Raw genomic sequence first — 16,592 nt, forward strand, 5'->3', positions numbered from 1 at the left:
TACACAGTTGTTGTAACATTGTTGACTATGTTCTCTATGTTTTACCTTACATACCCGTGCCTATTTTGTAACTACCAATTTGGACTTCTTAATCCTTTCACCTTTTTCACTCAGCTCCCCATCCCCTCTCCCCTCTGGCAACCATCAGATTGTTCTCTGTATTTGTGAGTCTGTTTCTGTTTTGTTTGTTCATTTATTTTGTTCTTTAGATTCCACATATAAGTGAGATCATATGGTATTTGTCTTTCTCAGTCAGACTTATTTCACTTGGCATAATACACTCTAGGTCCATCTATGTTGCTGCAAATTATAAGATTTCATTCTTTTATGGCCAAGTAATATTCCATTATATATATGTACCACATCTTTATCCAATCATCTATTGGCATGTAAGTTATGTCCTTATCTTGGCTATTATAAATAATGCTGCAATGATCATAAGGATGCATATATTTTTTTGAATTAGTGTTTTGGATTTCTTCGGATAAATATACAGAAGTGGGATTGCTGGGTCATAAGGTAGTTCTATTCTTAATTTTTTGAGGAACCTCCAGACTATTTTCGCTGCACCAATTTGCAATACTACCAACAGTGCACTAGGGTTCCCTAGTCTCTGCATTCTCGCTAACATTTATTGTTTGCTGATTTGTTGATGATGGCCATTCTGAAAGGTGTCAGGTGATATCTCATTGTGGTTTTAATTTGCGTTTCTCTGATGATTGATGATGTTGAGCATCTTTTCATATGTCTATTGGCCATCTGTATGTCTTTTTTGCAGAAATGTCTATTGAGGTTCTCTGCCCAGTTTTTAATTGAATTGCTCATTTTTTTTTAAATTTTTTTTTTGGCGTTGAGTTGTATGAGTTCTTTATAAATTTTGGGTATTAACCCCTTATGAGATGTATCATTAGCAAATATTTTCTCCCATAATAGACTCTCTTTTTTTGTTGTTGGTATTGGTTTCCTTTGCTGTGTAAAAACTTTTTAGTTTGACGTAGTCCCACTTGTTTATTTTTTCTTTTGTTTCCCTTGCCTGAGGAGATAGATCAGTAAAAATATTACTAAGCACAATGTAAGAGAGTTTACTGCCTATATTTCCTTCTAAGAGTTTTATGGTTTCAGGTCTTTAAGTCTTTAATCCATTTTGAGTTTATTCTTGTATATGATGTAAGAAGGTGGTCCAGTTTGATTGTTTTGCATGTATCTGTTCAGTTTTCCCAATACCATTTATTGAATAGACTGTCTTTACCCCACTGTATATTCTTGCCTCCTTTGTCATAGATTAACTGACCATATAGACATGGGTTTATTTCTGGGCTCTCTATTCTGTTCCATTGGTCTATGTGTCTGTTTTTACGCCAATATAATATGGCCATCTTTTGAATAACCGGTACTTTTGTACATTGCTCAGTGAGACACTTAAATTACTGTTGGTGTGCCAAGTTCAAAGTTTTGAATGGCAGCTAATGAACAAACATTTTGAGCTATGGCTTGTTGGTACTGCCTGGCAGACAGTAGTTTGGTTTCAGAAGCATTTTTTGTTCATGGTCCAGTCATTGGGCCAGAGATAGAGTGCTAGCCAGTCGCATATGACTCCCACCCTCAGGGGGCTTTCAGCCCAACCCTGCCACCTTAGACTCTTTGTACAGTTAGGTCTCAAAACCAAAAAATAGAAATTTTATATAAATGAAAGAAAAGATTATTGAATTCAGTGACGGCTTGATTATATGACATAAGAAAACTTTTTCATATACTTTTGTCACCAACAGTAAAAACTTGGCAGTAAATGCTTCGTTGGAATGTATTTTATGAGCTTTATAAATTACCTTAGGGCTGTATTCATAGGATCATTAGGAGTTTAAGGGGTCCCTTAAATTTTTCAGCTATACTTTGCTACATTTTATTGGGGTAAATTATATGTTATAATGGTTTTTGGGGATCCACATAAGTTTTGGGACAAGGACCTCTGTATATAGACATATATAACACAGCTCTGTGTGTTTTGTGATGTTTGATCTTTGCGTCCTTTTACAACATTGTGTAATACAAGTGATGATCCATCCAAGTAGGCAAGTATTAGCTTGGAAATCATTAAGCCGAAGTTTTGGATCATGGTTTAGCTCAAACTTAGTTCTAATGTTATATATCTGAGAGTCTTTGAAGTTCTTAACAGCAGTTATAAATTTCATTCTTAAAGTATCCCCATGAGGTAGATACTGTTATTGTATTTTATAGCCATGCAAACTGTGACCCAAAGAGATTAAGTAACTTGCCCAAGATCACACAGTTGTCACACTAGGATTTGAACCCCTGCAGTTTAATTCTAGTTCCACTATGTTATAGTTCCTCTCTTCTTTGGGTCTGGCATTTCTCATCTCTAAAATGAGGGAGTTGGATTACATGATTTCTAGGGTTTCTTCCATCCCTAACATTCTGTGTTTTCAGCTGGGTAGACTACAATGCACTCCTGTGCACGTGTCCACACAAGCCCCATGTATGCAGACCTCAGCTAGGTGGTTGGAAGTCCTGCATAAATTATGTGTCTGAGTACAGTGAATGAGGACAGAATCTCTGTACCATTCTGCATGCGCCTTCAGAGGAGAAACAACTGTTTCTCCCTTGTTAAACTGGCTACCACACTTTGTGATTTATAATGCAAAAAGTGACACCTGCAATATCGAGAACCTTTTTTAAAGGGGTAGCTTTCTTGATATACAGCCTAGCAGAACACGTCTTTTTGACATCTTAAATTTTTTCACAAAAGTAAGCAACCCAGGCCTTAATTGAAGGTAAACTTCAGGAAAGCATATTTGAGCTCTGACATTTATTCTGCTAGTGTCGTCCAAGTGAAATGTCATTCAGGTTTCAGAGCCCAAGTGTGGAGCTCCCTTGCATGGCTTATAGAGCATAGTGGCCCCTGGTCAGCCTGATCTCATTTTTTCCTGAGCTTTGCAGAGGACAGTGGCTAACTATTGAATACTTGCTGTAGAATGGTTTGGACACCATAGAAAACATTAGTTACATTCACTGGTGCTGGAAGACACCTCAGTCCTGTATGTCCCAAGTGTACAAAGAGACTCAGTGCAGCATGGCAGAGACTTCAGTCAGCTGGATGTTGTCATCCGCGCAGCCACCCAGATGCAATGATGGGACGGGGGAGCTTTCCTGAGTATTCTTCCTCCACATTGTGCAGAGAAAAGCATACCAGGGGGTCACTGAGCAAAATAATCATTGAACGTTAAAAGGAGCAGAGAATATCTTTCTGTATTTAGTACCACAGACTAACTTTTTAATGTCTCTGTAGAGGGGACAGCTGTGCAGGATGAAATACTCAAGTTACCTTTTCAGCCCTTGCTGTGTGGTGAGGGTGTTTGTGCGCCCAGGTGTGAGGATACTTTTGTACCTCTTGACACTTGTTTCCAGATCAGTTGTGTCCTGGGGAATAGGCATTGGACAGGCAGGGAAGGTATGTAGAATTTAAGAAGCCCGCTTGGGCTTTGCAACCCTCTTCTCTGGTCTGCAGGTGTTGCAGCTCTGTCACCACCATCACCACAGAAGCTTTCCCTCCCTGTCCTCCCACCTTCCACACACACATCACAAGCTCTGTGTGGGCCAGGGGCGCAGAGCCCGGAATAGGGGAGAGCAAGCATGTGAAAGACTGTTTCCTCACTCTTCTCCAGGTGACCGTCTGCTTACCGAAGCTTTGTGAGCCTCAGCTTCCTCATCTAAGATAATATGCAAAAAAACCCTAGTACAGTACCTGGCATATAGTAGTTATTGACTGAATGCTGAATGGTTAAATAAATAACAATGGGGATAAAGAAAATAAAAGTTAAGTGTATCTGATGTTTGGAGAGAGTAAGGTTGGGAAGATGCCATCTTTAAATTTGGTTAGTCTGAAGGGGAAGATGAACAGGGAAGATATAAGCTGTACAAGTCTATGGAGAAAGCAGAACAGGCTTTTGTGCCCAGGGGTGAGCACTTCCTGCTTGAGAAAGCCTGTGTCCGGTCCACTCAATCCAAGCCTCCTTCCAACATGGAGTCACGAGGATTCTGTGAGTCTCTTTTAGGCCTCCTGTCACTGAGGACAGAGCTCTGTCCTTTGCAGAAGATGGCACGGCACCTCTCATCTCTTTCTCCCTGCGTTTTTGTAAATCTTCTGAGAGGCTGTCACCATCTGTTCCGGTATTTCCCTGATCACTGTTTACAGAATTAAAAGATACCTTGGGTATTATAGGGCAAGCAGAAATGCAGATATTCACATGAGCTGGGTCAGCTGCAAGTGAAGCACATTTTGCAGAGCACAGTAAAACAAGCCTGCTGGTGGGCGGTGCTGGAGACCTGGGCAGGAGAGGCTCACACTGCACCTGCAGCCTCAGGTCGTGTGCTGGTGTCCTCCACACATGCTAATGACTTAAAACATCTTTGATCTAGGGTCCAGGCAATAAAGTAACCAATTAGTTCCAACCATTGGCGGGCCCTTTCTTTTGATGCTGGTGTGATTAACAAATTACTTACTCTAAGTATTACTGAATTAATAGCAACTTTTTGCCAATGTGTATTTCCATAATTCTTTCAATTATTTTACCATTCTTTTATTCATTATTATTGGAAAATACCTCAGTGCACGGGTCCCATAGGGCACGCACCATGGATGGTGAGGGGAGAACCACAGGTAGAAAAAGGGCTTTGGCCCTTCAAGTTCCAAGATCCAAAGAAGTATTCTCTCTCTCTCTAGCCCAGTAAGGCCTTACTAATTGCCACTAGCAAATAAAGAGAGACATTGCGTACTGCTGCAAATATGTTTGTTTTTTTAAAAACAACAATGTTAGCAGCATAGTTGTTAGAAAAATCTATGCTTGCTGGTTTGTTTCTAGCAACATACCTATTTTTTTTTTCTCTTCTCCTATCTCCACAGCCATGCACCAAAAGAATATGTTGTTAGGTACAACTGCCTAGATATAACAGGCTCAAATTTCCCTTTTAATTTGCTTGTGCAAGGCTGTGGGCTGTAACTGCTTGCAGCTCAACCTTGGTAACGTGATCTCCACTAACCAGAAGTTAAAAGATGACACGAGAAAAGGAATGTGCCTCTGGAGTTATTAGCAGCAGCCTGGGGAGTTGAGCAGGCCCCATGGTTAATCCTAGCACTTTCCACTGGCTAGCATAATTTAACCTGCTGTTGAGGATGGATAGCAAACTCTTATAATACTACTGAGGTCCAAAAGCTTTTATTTTATCTCATTAATATTGGTATAGTCATAGTGAGTCTAGAACTCTGACAATTTTTGGCATTTAGGGAAAAAAGTTTCTGATTTTAAGGAGACTTAGGAAAAGCCCCATTTACCACATTTCCCATTGAGCTGTGACTTTGGCTGCTTCCAGGAACTGAGAGGGCTGAAACTATTAGTACTTAAACTCACTCTTTTGTCTGAATTTCTTATTGCTGACCCACTGTTTTCATTTGTCTACAGAAATCCTTGGTGACTGTTCCCAATGTGTGCACCTGAACAGCTGTAGAAAGTCCTGTGCATGTGGTTCCCTCTCATGTGCCCTTTGTCTCAGGAAATTTGTGATCATCTGCATTTTATAATTTCTGTGTATAACTTTCCCTCTGTAAAAAATATGTATATTTAACTTATCTTCTAGTGTTTATTACCTCCTAATTTGGACATGTAGTGGATACTAGTTGTATGATTTACACAGCTTTAATAGCTTAAGTTAACAAAGATAAATGGGCCCTTCTGGTTCTATGTGAAACCAGTGTAGTGAAGTGTATACTCCTCTTTTAACGTCTTTCTCATTAGCTTGTATGTCTGTGTGGATGGTGTGTAGTGAAAGCATAGACTTCAGGTACAAGTGAAAGACACAAAGCTGAACCCCAAACGGCACTTCTCTCTTCCCCTCCTCCCAGTGCTTTTGATTCAATTTAACTGGAACCAGTTATTCATCACCAATGCTAGAAGCTGGGCATGCAAAGATGTGATGATTCTAGGCCCGAGTGGTCTCACCAGCAGTGGACGAGACAGACAAATAGATAAATAATGACAGCAATGTGAGAAGCGCTGTACTAGAGGGATCCGCAGGTTGCCATGGGAACATAAAGGCAGCAGTATTTAATTGTGGATGGGAATGGAGAGGATGGGGAAGGCTTCACAGACATGGCATTTTTTTTTTTTTTTATGTTGAAAGGTCAGGAGACATTTGTAAGGTAAGGGGGAGGGGAGCAAATCATTCCTAGCAGGACAAACACTGTGCATCAAGGCACAATAATGGGAAGCCATGGTGTGCTTGGGAACATCCCCGTGTTTTGGTGTGTAAGGCTTCTAGGGTAATGTATAGAAAGGAGTTGGGAAATGAGGTTGGAAAGATGGTCAGGACCACATTAGGAGGAAGGGTCTTATATACCTAGCTCACGTGGACTATATTCTGAAGGTGAAGGATTTAAAGTAGAAGAGTGACATGATATTTATGATTTAGATGTAACAATTTACTTGATAGAATAAATGTTTCTTCATTCAGCTAATACTTTTTGAGAGCCTGTTACATGTCAAATATTGTTCTAGGTTTCAGGAAAGAAACAATACCATAAAAGTTCCTTATGTTCAGGCAAACTTACATTTTAGTGATTAGGGACAGTAAACAAAACAAAAAGTTAATTATATGACTTATTGAAAAATGTTAACTGCTACAGAGAAAAGAAAGCGCTGTTTGGACACAGGTGTGGATGGTTACATATTAAATAAAGTGCTTTGCTATACTTGACTATAGAGAAAAATTACTTTGGTTTGTATTTTTTTATGAATTTGTTTTCAGTGTGTATTTTAAGACTGAGATTCTGTGCCACATTTGTATCTATGTCAATTATTATTGCTGTTTTATAAATTTGTTTACAGAAATAATATTGAGAAAACCTCCTGTATTGGTTGTGAAATACAGTTAAAACTGAGCTCTGTGTCCATGTAGTGTATTTACTCCTTCCAGTACTATATACAAATATGAAAAATTGGAGTTTAGAGATGAGAAAGCTAAAGAGTAACCTCAAAACCATGTTCAAGGGTGTAAGTGGTTATTTAAGTTAGACCAGTTACCTCTATCTCCATTAAGGACACAACAAGATAAAATGGGTTTAGCTTCAGCAGGAGTGTTAAAGGCTTGAGTGAGTACAAACGTGAGTTTTCCATGCCAGAGTGGAGGGCCTAGGGCAGTGGACGAATTGTTCTCATGTGCTTCCACACTTACGGCGTCATCGATACTTCTGTGGTTATCAGTCTAGCTGATCTGGGATCAGCTGCAGCAACGGTAAATAAGTCCTTGGGATAGGGCACTGATGGTGTTTGAGGCTCCTGTTGGAAGGGGGTGCAGAAGGGAAGCCAGGCAAAGGTTGAGAGTGATTCTAGCCTGTGATTTGGAGACAACGTCCCTCAAGGGTTGGTCTGTGGAGCAGAGTGATCAGCAGGAATTTGGGGGACAAATAACCAAGCGTAGCAGGATGCCCGTAACTCCTGGGTGCTGGGTCTCAGGTCACACCACACATGGAACAAGCTCCCAACGGGGGGTGTCCTTAAGGAACAACTGAGCAGAAAGATTACTTGTTAATTTCAGAAGGTAAGAAGTGTTTCAAACAGTGTTCCATTGAGGAGGATGGGTTTTAAGCCCCTCCCTGGTCCTGCTCATTAATCAATTTTTTTGAAGTCTCTTAAGTTTTCTAGAAATAATCTCTTCTTGGTTATTGGGGAAATAGGCAAAGGAATTCAGGAAATTGCCCTGTGGTACTATAAAGAAATTCTTTATGAAAGGCCTGAAATGAGCCTTTCATAAAGAAAGGCTCTTTTTTTAGGACCAAAAATAAAAGATTGTCCTCGTGGAATGTAAGATTCTAACCTGTTCTATATTGTCAGAAATAAGTCATTTTCCTCAATAAAGCAGTAACCATGGATGGAAGTGGAGTACATAGCTAGAGGCTTCTACATCTCTCCTGCCCAAGGTAGGATTGGTTCTAGATCAGTGGGAGCCTCCTTCTGACGACCAAGAAGGCCCCCTATATTGCCTCCCTCTAAATTATGGAGTTGGGAAAAATACGTGGCAATGGCTTTCCATCCACGTTGATCCCTGGCCTTGAATTTGATTAGTGGTAGAAACCAAAGGCTATAATTTTAAGTATCTGTAGCTCTCCCTCTAGAGATGAAGAGATAGATCTGTCTACCAACATCCCTGAGCTTCTCTAAGGCTATGTGTGTTGTGAGGGAGCTTTGGGACTTGGCTGGATACGGCACTCTGAGGGTGTGAATGGTGAGGTCATCAGCTTATTATAGATGACAGGAGGGTTGAATAGGTCTTAAAGTGGGAAGTTTATTTGAGGGAGCAAAGAGTGGCTTCTAAGGAACTAATGGGGAAATAAATAACAAAAGGTAGCAATCTGTCCTTGTTTGGGGCAAGGGGCATTCTCCTTGCAGTAGAACATCTTACAATCCAGTAAAAATGTATAAATATATCATGTCAGAATTCCAGTGTGCATTGGCTAAAGAATACAGGGGGCACAGGAGTTTATGTAGCCAGCTCCTTGTGACACTTTGAGTTTGCTGAGTTTTGATTTTTGCAGAGGTCTCAGAAGGTAGACATTTTTAAGAAGGTACATTTTATAAAGGGTGTGCAGCAGTTGGAGGACCCCAAGCAAATATCCATAGGAGGCTCAAGGCAAGAAAATGAGGCAGTTTCTCCCCAGATAGGAAAATAAAACAAAACAAAAAACTAGCTGTGATCAACTTGAGGACAAGACAGGGTCAACAAGGCCATGAATCGGTAAATAACTTCCTTACTCTCTGGCTCCCAGGCTTGTTTGCAGATATTAAAAAATAAGACAGGTGGAAAACTCAGTGTCCAAACCCAATTCTCAGGGTGCTGGAAGCTGTGAGGGAAGAAGCTGGCTGTTCCCTGAATAAACAGTCCAACGCTTTAGCCAGACAGTGGGATTTCTCTCCAAAATACATGGGAGCTACACTGAGAGAGATCACTGGGATTTAGGAATTAGGCCAGATGACTGGGAAGGGACAGATGGAGAAGCCTAAATATTTATGACATTGAATACGAGAGACAGAGTGATTCCATACATGAAGACCACAGGTAATTTTAAAAAATACTATTTTGGATAATAATTTTAAGTCTTTGCTTTAAAAAGTCTTATGTAATTTGCCAATAATGTATTTGAGTTCTATTTTTTTTTTGTCTCCTTTACACTTAGGAGATAAAAGGATATTTTGAGGATATTTGCTCAGTTAGAGAAAATTTTCTTCACTCAAGGGATAGCAGTAGTTAATTGTGGTTCCTATAGTAACTTTCCAACAAGGTTTTACTTCGTTCATTGATTTATTTAACAAATATTTAATGAATGCTGTGTCAAAGGCCATCTAGTAAGATGAGGCCTGAGTAACTACACTGGAGTTAACAACATGGGGGTCATTGGTGACTCAGATAAGCAGTTTTGGTGCAATGATGGGGGCCAAAGCCTGACTGGAATTTGTTTAGGGGAGAATTACAAGTTAAAGGCATTAAGCTGGGGGAGTGGAGAACTGGAGAATGGAGCCAAGGGCATATTTATTTTAAAGATAGGGAAGTTACAGCCCAGTTCTATAGCTGACGTAAAAGATCCCATGGAGGTGGTGTTGAGAATCAGTATGCATTAAAACATCCAGAATTCAGAAATTTGAAAAATCACCTGTCTTTTGGATAATCATTAGAATAACCAAGAGCAGGCATCAGAAGTATAATACCAAAGTGCTAAAGGAGGATTTAATTCATTAAAATTTCTTCAAATTTTATAGAATCATGGATTGTAAGAAGTAAAATAATTTGTTTAAATGTAAGCCATTCATTGGCTATCAAAACTTTTAGCTGGAGAATGCCTTTTTTCAGTGAAATCTCATAGGAAATCTAATCTGTATGCAGATCTTAGCAGACCTGTCAGGATTCTTTTACTGATGTCACTCCCACTCCCATCTCCTGCTGAAGACCCTGAAACTTCAAAGGAAACACCTATGCTGTTCAGAGGAAAGATTCTAAACTGGTATAACCCAGGCATGTCTTTTACTAGTAGGGAATCTAGGGGTTAAGATTCTTGCCTGAAGATAAACACAATCTTTAATTTAAGAGCTGTAAGAGAAGCCATTTTCCTAAGTCTCAGGGCAATGGAGTGTCTACTTCTCCCCTTGGTGCCTGTGGCCATGCTCTTAGCCCAGAGAAGTGCAGGACTCTTGAATGAATAAATGAATTAGTGAATGATTGACTAGCTTGGAGGAAAAGAGCCCTGAGGCCCAGAGGTTGCAATACGTTAGGACAGATGCTGTCCTTTTGATTTCTGGTCAAGATGGCAGAGTAGGTATATGCTGTGCTTGCCTCCTCCCATGACCACATCAAAATTACAACTAAATGACAGAACAACCATCAGTGAGAACCACCTGAAGACTAACTGAACAGAATTCCTATTACTAAGGATATAAAGAAGAAGCCACATCAAGACTGATAGGAGGAGCGGAGACACAGAATAGGCAGATCCCATACCCATGGTGTGGAGGTTAAGAAACAGGATAGATATCTCAGTGGCAGAAATACTCCCTGAGGAGCGAGGGGTCCCAGCCCCACACTGGGCTCCTCTGCTGGCAAGAGAACTCCCCATAACATCTGGCTGTCAAAACCAGTAGGGATTGCAGCTCAATGAGGTGGAGGGTTGCTGGAGTCCCAGGCATTACTCTTAAAGGCCTAGTCACAGACTCACTTACTCACACACTCACTTTCTTGAAGCCTCAGTGCAGGGGCAGCAGCTTGAAAAGCTCCAGGGACATTGGAGAGGATCTGAATTGACTAGCTTCAGGGCAAGGGCTGGAGGGGCTGGAGTCAGGACAGCTCTCTCCAGGGAAGGAAGTGTTCGCAGGTGCCATTATTCTTTTGTCAAGCCTTTATGCCACCCAGCCAGCAGGCATGGGCAGGCACTAAATCTGAGCTCTCCATTAACTTGGCTAACATCTTTTGCCCTTGCCCTGGTGATTCCCCAAGACCCTGCCCTCCCAACTCACACATCCAGCTTGAATCTCTTCCAGCAGCTACTCCACACCAGGGACCTTTCTTAGCTCCCGTTACAGGCTTTCCTAAAATCTCTCAAAGGTCCATAAATGCCAAACAAGTAGCACCTGGCCTTGGAGTGCCCCATACTTCTTGCTAAGCAGCCCCAAGCTAGGAACTAGTGGCAGCTGACCCTGGAGTGCAGCCTAGCCTCTCTCAAGTGCCTGCAAGCCTAGCACAGGTGGCAACCAACTACAGATCGCTTTGTGGCTCCTATCAGGTGGCCCTGGGATGGGCACAGATGGCAGCTGACCTCCCAAGAGGCCCCAGAAATAACACACCCAGTGGCCAGGTTCAGACCATACCAGAGCACCACCCAACCAGCTCCACAAAGGATGCACCCAAAGAGCAGACACGGCAGGCACCAGAGCCCCACTAAAGTGAATCCTGCTGTGGGGTCAGCCCCTGTACAAAAGCTCATCTATTGTAGTCACAGCCAGTCCTCACAGCAAGTCAGATTGAGGGTCCATCCCACCCACTTATGTTCTAATAGCAGTCATGGTTCAACTACAACAGGAGGGCACACACAACCCACACAGAGGACACCCCTGGAACACTTGGCTCAGGTAACCAGGGAGACTGCATCACTGGGTCCCACAGACATCTACTACATAAGGCCATTCTGCCAAGACAGGGAGACAAGCAGATCTACCTAATACAAAGAAACAAATACAGGGAGTCAGCCAAAATTTGGAGACAAACATTGGCATGAAAGAACAGGATAAAACTCCAGAAAAAGAATTAAATGAAATGGAGACAAGCAATCTGCCAGATGCCGAGTCCAAATCACTGGTTGTAATGATGCTCCATTTACTTAGGGGAAGAATAGATGAACTCAGTGAGAACTTCAACAAAGAGGTAGGAAACAAAAGTGGAGATAGAAAACATAAAAAAGAACCAGTCAGAAATTAAGACTATAATAACTGAAATGAAGACTACATTAGAGGGAATCAACAGTAGATTAGATGAAGCAGAGGATTGAATTAGCAATTTGTAAGACAAGGTAGTGGAAAACAACCAATTGGGACAGCAAAAACAAAAAAAGAATTTAAAAAAATGAGGATAGGTTAAGGTACCTCTGAGACAACACTAAGCATAACAACATTCACATCATAAGAGTACCAGAAGGAGAAGAGAGAACAAAGGATTAAAAACCTATTGAAAAAATAATTATAGAAAACTTCTCTAATTTGACGAAGTAAATAGACATACAGTCCAGGAAGCAGAGAGTCTCAAACAAGATGAACCCAAAGAGGCCCACACCAAGGCATATCATAATTAAAATGACAAAGGCTAAAGACAAAGAGAGAATCTTTAAATTAACAAGAGAAAAGCAGTTAGTTATCTACAAGGGAGCTCCCATAAAACTGTCAGTTGATTTCTTAACAGGGACTATGCATGCCAGAGGGAGTGGCATGAAATATTCAAAGTGATGAAAAGCAAGGAGCTACAACAAAGATTACTTTACCCAGCAAAGTTATCATTTAGAATCAAAGGAGAGATAGAGTTTCCCAGAGAAGAAAAAGCTAAAGGGGTTCATCACTACCAAACCAGTATTGTTATTATTATTATTATTATTATTTTATTTTTGTTATACAGGAAATGTTAAAGGGACTTCTTTAGAAAAAAAAGAAAAGATCAAAAACATGAAGAAGAAAATACACACACACAAAAATTCTCACTGAAAAAGGCAAACACATGATAAAAGCCGTGGATCAACCGACTATAAAGCTAGTACAAAGGTTAAAAGGCAAAAGCAGGAAGATCATGTTTAATTACAATAATAAATTAAAGGATATATGCAAACACACACAAAAGAAGTAAAAAATAATGACAAAAGCATAGATGTGGAGGGGGTGAATAAAAATTGCAGTGATTCTAAAATGTGTTGAACTTAAGTAACCATCAACTGAAAATAGACTACTATAAACATAGCTTGGTATACTGGAAGCACATGGTAACCACAGACCCCAAATCTACAAGATATATACAAGAAATAAAGAGAAAGGAATCCAAACAACAGTATAGACAGTACTCAACATGCAAGAGAAGAAAGCAAGAGAATAAGGAACAGAGAAGAACTACAAAAATAATTAGAAAACAATTAATACAATGGCAATAACTATATACCTATTAATAATGACTATAAATGTAAATGGACCAAATGCAACAGTCAAAAGTGGCTGAATGGATAAAATCCAAGACTTATACATATGCTTCCTTCAGATTGAAGGAAACACACAGACTGAAAGTAAAGGAGTGGAAAAAAATATTTCATGCAAATGGAATGGAAAAAAAAAGGTAGAGTAGCAATACTTATATCAGACAAAATAGATTTTAAAACACGTGCTGTAACAAGAGACAAAGAAGGAGGTTTCTTAATGATAAAGGGATGAAACCAACAAAAGGACAAACTCTTGTAAACACCTATGCACTCAATGAAGGAGCACCTAAATATACGAGGTGTGACAATTAAGTTCACGAACGTGTTGCAATGATGTTGCTAACCTTTGTTGATATCTGAGGGATTATTCATTAGGAATTTGTACCAACTGGACAAACAGTTAATGAAGTTTACTATTTGGAAGTGCTGAAAAGGCTGTGTGAAAAACCTGAACTTTTTGCCAACAATTCATGGCTCTTACATCACGTCAATGCACTAGCTCACATGGCACTGTCTGTGAGGGAGTTTTTAGCCAGCAAACAAATAACTGTATTGGAACACCCTCCCTACTAACCTGATCTGGCCCCCAATGACTTCTTTCTTTACCCGAAGATAAAGGAAATTTTGAAAGGAAGACATTTTGATGACATTCAGGACATCAAGGGTAATACAATGACAGTTCTGAATGCCATTCCAGGAAGAGTTCCAAAATTGCTTTGAAGGGTGGATTAGGCACTGGCATTGGTGCATAGCTTCCCAAGGGGAGTACTTCAAAGGTGACCATAGTGATATTCAGCAATGAGGTATGTAGCACTTTTTCTAGGATGAGTTCATGAACTTAATTTTCTTACCTCGTATAAAGCAAATGTTGACAGACATAACGGGAGAGTTCAGAAGTAATACAGTTGTAGTAGAGAACTTTAACGCTCCATTGACATTAATAGACAGGTCATCCTGACAGAACAGAAAATCAATAAGGAAACAGTGGCCTTAAATGACACATTAGATAAGATAGACTGAATTGATTCTTTTAGGACATTGCACCTAAAATCATAGAATATACATTTTTCTCAAGTGCACATGGAACATTTTCCAAGATAGACCACATCTTAGGTTACAAAGCAAGTATCAATAAATTTAAGGCAATTGAAGTCATATCAAGCATCTTCTCTGTTCACAATGGTATGAAGCTAGAAATCAATTACAAGAAGAAAACTGAAAAACACATAAATGTGGAGACTAAATAACATGCTACTAAACAATTAATGAGTTAATGAAATCAAGGAAGAAATCAAAAGATACTTTGAGACAAATGAAAATGAAACCACAAAGACCCAAAATCTATGGGATATAGCTAAAGCAGTTTTAAGAGGGAAATTTATAGAAATTCAGGCACCTAAAGAAACCACATAAATTTCAAACAATATATAACCTTATACCTGAAGGAACTGGAAAAAGAACAAAGCCCAAAGTGAATAGAAGGAAGGAAATAAAGATCAGAGTGGAAATAAGCATAATAAAGTCTAAAAAATAAGGGAAAAGATCAATGAAACTAAGAGCTGGTTCTTTGAAAAGATAAAATTGGTAAATCTTGAATCAGACTCATCAAGGAAAAAAAGAGAGTAGGCCTAAATAAATAAAATCAGAAATGAAAGAGGAGAAATGACAGCTGATACCACAGGAGTACAAAGGATTATAAGAAAATACTACAAACAATTATATACCAACAAATTGGACAGTGTGGAAGAAATGGATAAATTCCTAGAAACATCAATCTTCTAAGGCTGACTCAAGAAGAAACAGAAAATCTGAACAGACTGATTACAACTAACGAAATCAAATCAGTAATCAACAAGCTCTCAGCAAACAAAAATCCTGGACCAGATGGCTTCACAGGTGAATTTTACCAAACATTCAAAAGAGAATTAACACCTATTCTTCTCAAACTATTCCAAAAAAATTTAAGAGGAGGAAAGTTTCATAAACTCATTTTACGAGGCCCTCATTATCCTCATAAGAAAACCAAAGACACTACAAAAACAGAAAATTACAGGCCAATATCCCTACTGAATATAGATGCAAAAATCCTCAACAAATATTAGCAAACTGAATACAGCAATTCATTAAAAAGATCATATACCGTAATCAAGTTGGATTTATTACTGGGATGCAAGGCTGGTTCAGTATACACGAATCAATTAACGTGATACACCACATAAATAAAATAAAGGATAAAAATCATATGACCATAACAATAGAAGCAGAAAAAGCATTTGACAATATTGAACATCATTTATGATAAAAACTCTCAGCAAAGTGGTGATAGAAGGAGCTTACCTCAATCTAATAAAGGTTGTATATGACCAACAGCTAACATCATACCCACTGGTGAAAATCTGAAAGCTTTTTCTTGAAGATCAGGAACTTGACAAGGATGCCCACTTTCACTACTTTTATTCAACATAGTATTGGAAGTCCTAGTCACAGCAGTCAGACAAAAAAAAAAAAAAAAAAAAAAAAAAGAGAGAGAGAGAGAGAGAGAAGAAAAGAAAAAGAAAAAAGAAAGAAAGAAAGAAAAGGCATCTAAATTGGAAAGGAAGAAGTAAAACTCATTATTTGCAGATGACATGATACTATATAGAGAGAACCCTAAATATTCCACATACACAAAATATTAGAATTAATAATTCAGTGAAGTAGCAGGACACAAAATTAATATTAAAAAATGTGTTGCATTTTTATACACCAATAGCAGACTATCAGAAAATGAAATTAAGAAAACCATTCCATTTACAGTTGCATCAAAAATGACAAAATACCTAGGAATAAATTTAATCAAGGAGCTAAAGGACCTTTACTCAGAAACCTACAAGACACTGAAGAAACAAATTGAAGAAGACATAAATAAATGGAAGGATATACCGTGCTCATGGATAGGAAAAATTAATATTGTCAAAATGTTCATGCTACCCAAAGGAATCTAGATTCATGGCAATCCCTATCAAAATACAAATGACATTTTTCACAGAACTAGAACAAATAATCCTAAAATTTATATAGAACCACAAAAGACCCTGAATAGCAACAACAATCTTGTGAAAGAAGAACAAAGTTGGAGGCATCATGCTACCTGATATCAAACTATACTACAAGGCCGTGGTAATCAAAACAGCATGGTACGTGGCATAAAAACAGACACATAGATCAATGGAACAGAATAGAGAACCCCAAAATAAACCCACACCTATATGGTCAATTAATCTATGACAAAGGAGGCACGAATATACAATGGTGTAAAGACAGTCTCTTCAAT

General features: G+C 39.2%; 1 protein-coding gene across 12 annotated transcripts in view; it reads left to right on the forward strand.

The window, feature by feature from the left end:
• Positions 1–16,592, forward strand: part of LDLRAD4 (low density lipoprotein receptor class A domain containing 4) — a 606,571-nt gene that overhangs the window by 293,919 nt on the left and 296,060 nt on the right. The window contains exon 4 of one of the 12 annotated variants that reach the window (XR_012498805.1): positions 5,475–6,949. The exons of the other annotated variants lie outside the window; for them this stretch is intronic. The gene's annotated coding sequence lies outside the window, so the exon portion shown is untranslated. Of the gene's footprint in view, positions 1–5,474; positions 6,950–16,592 lie in introns of those variants that run through there. 12 annotated transcript variants of the gene reach the window in all.

Source organism: Rhinolophus sinicus, linkage group LG09, assembly GCF_036562045.2.
Source record: "Rhinolophus sinicus isolate RSC01 linkage group LG09, ASM3656204v1, whole genome shotgun sequence".
Classification (NCBI taxonomy): domain Eukaryota; kingdom Metazoa; phylum Chordata; class Mammalia; order Chiroptera; family Rhinolophidae; genus Rhinolophus; species Rhinolophus sinicus.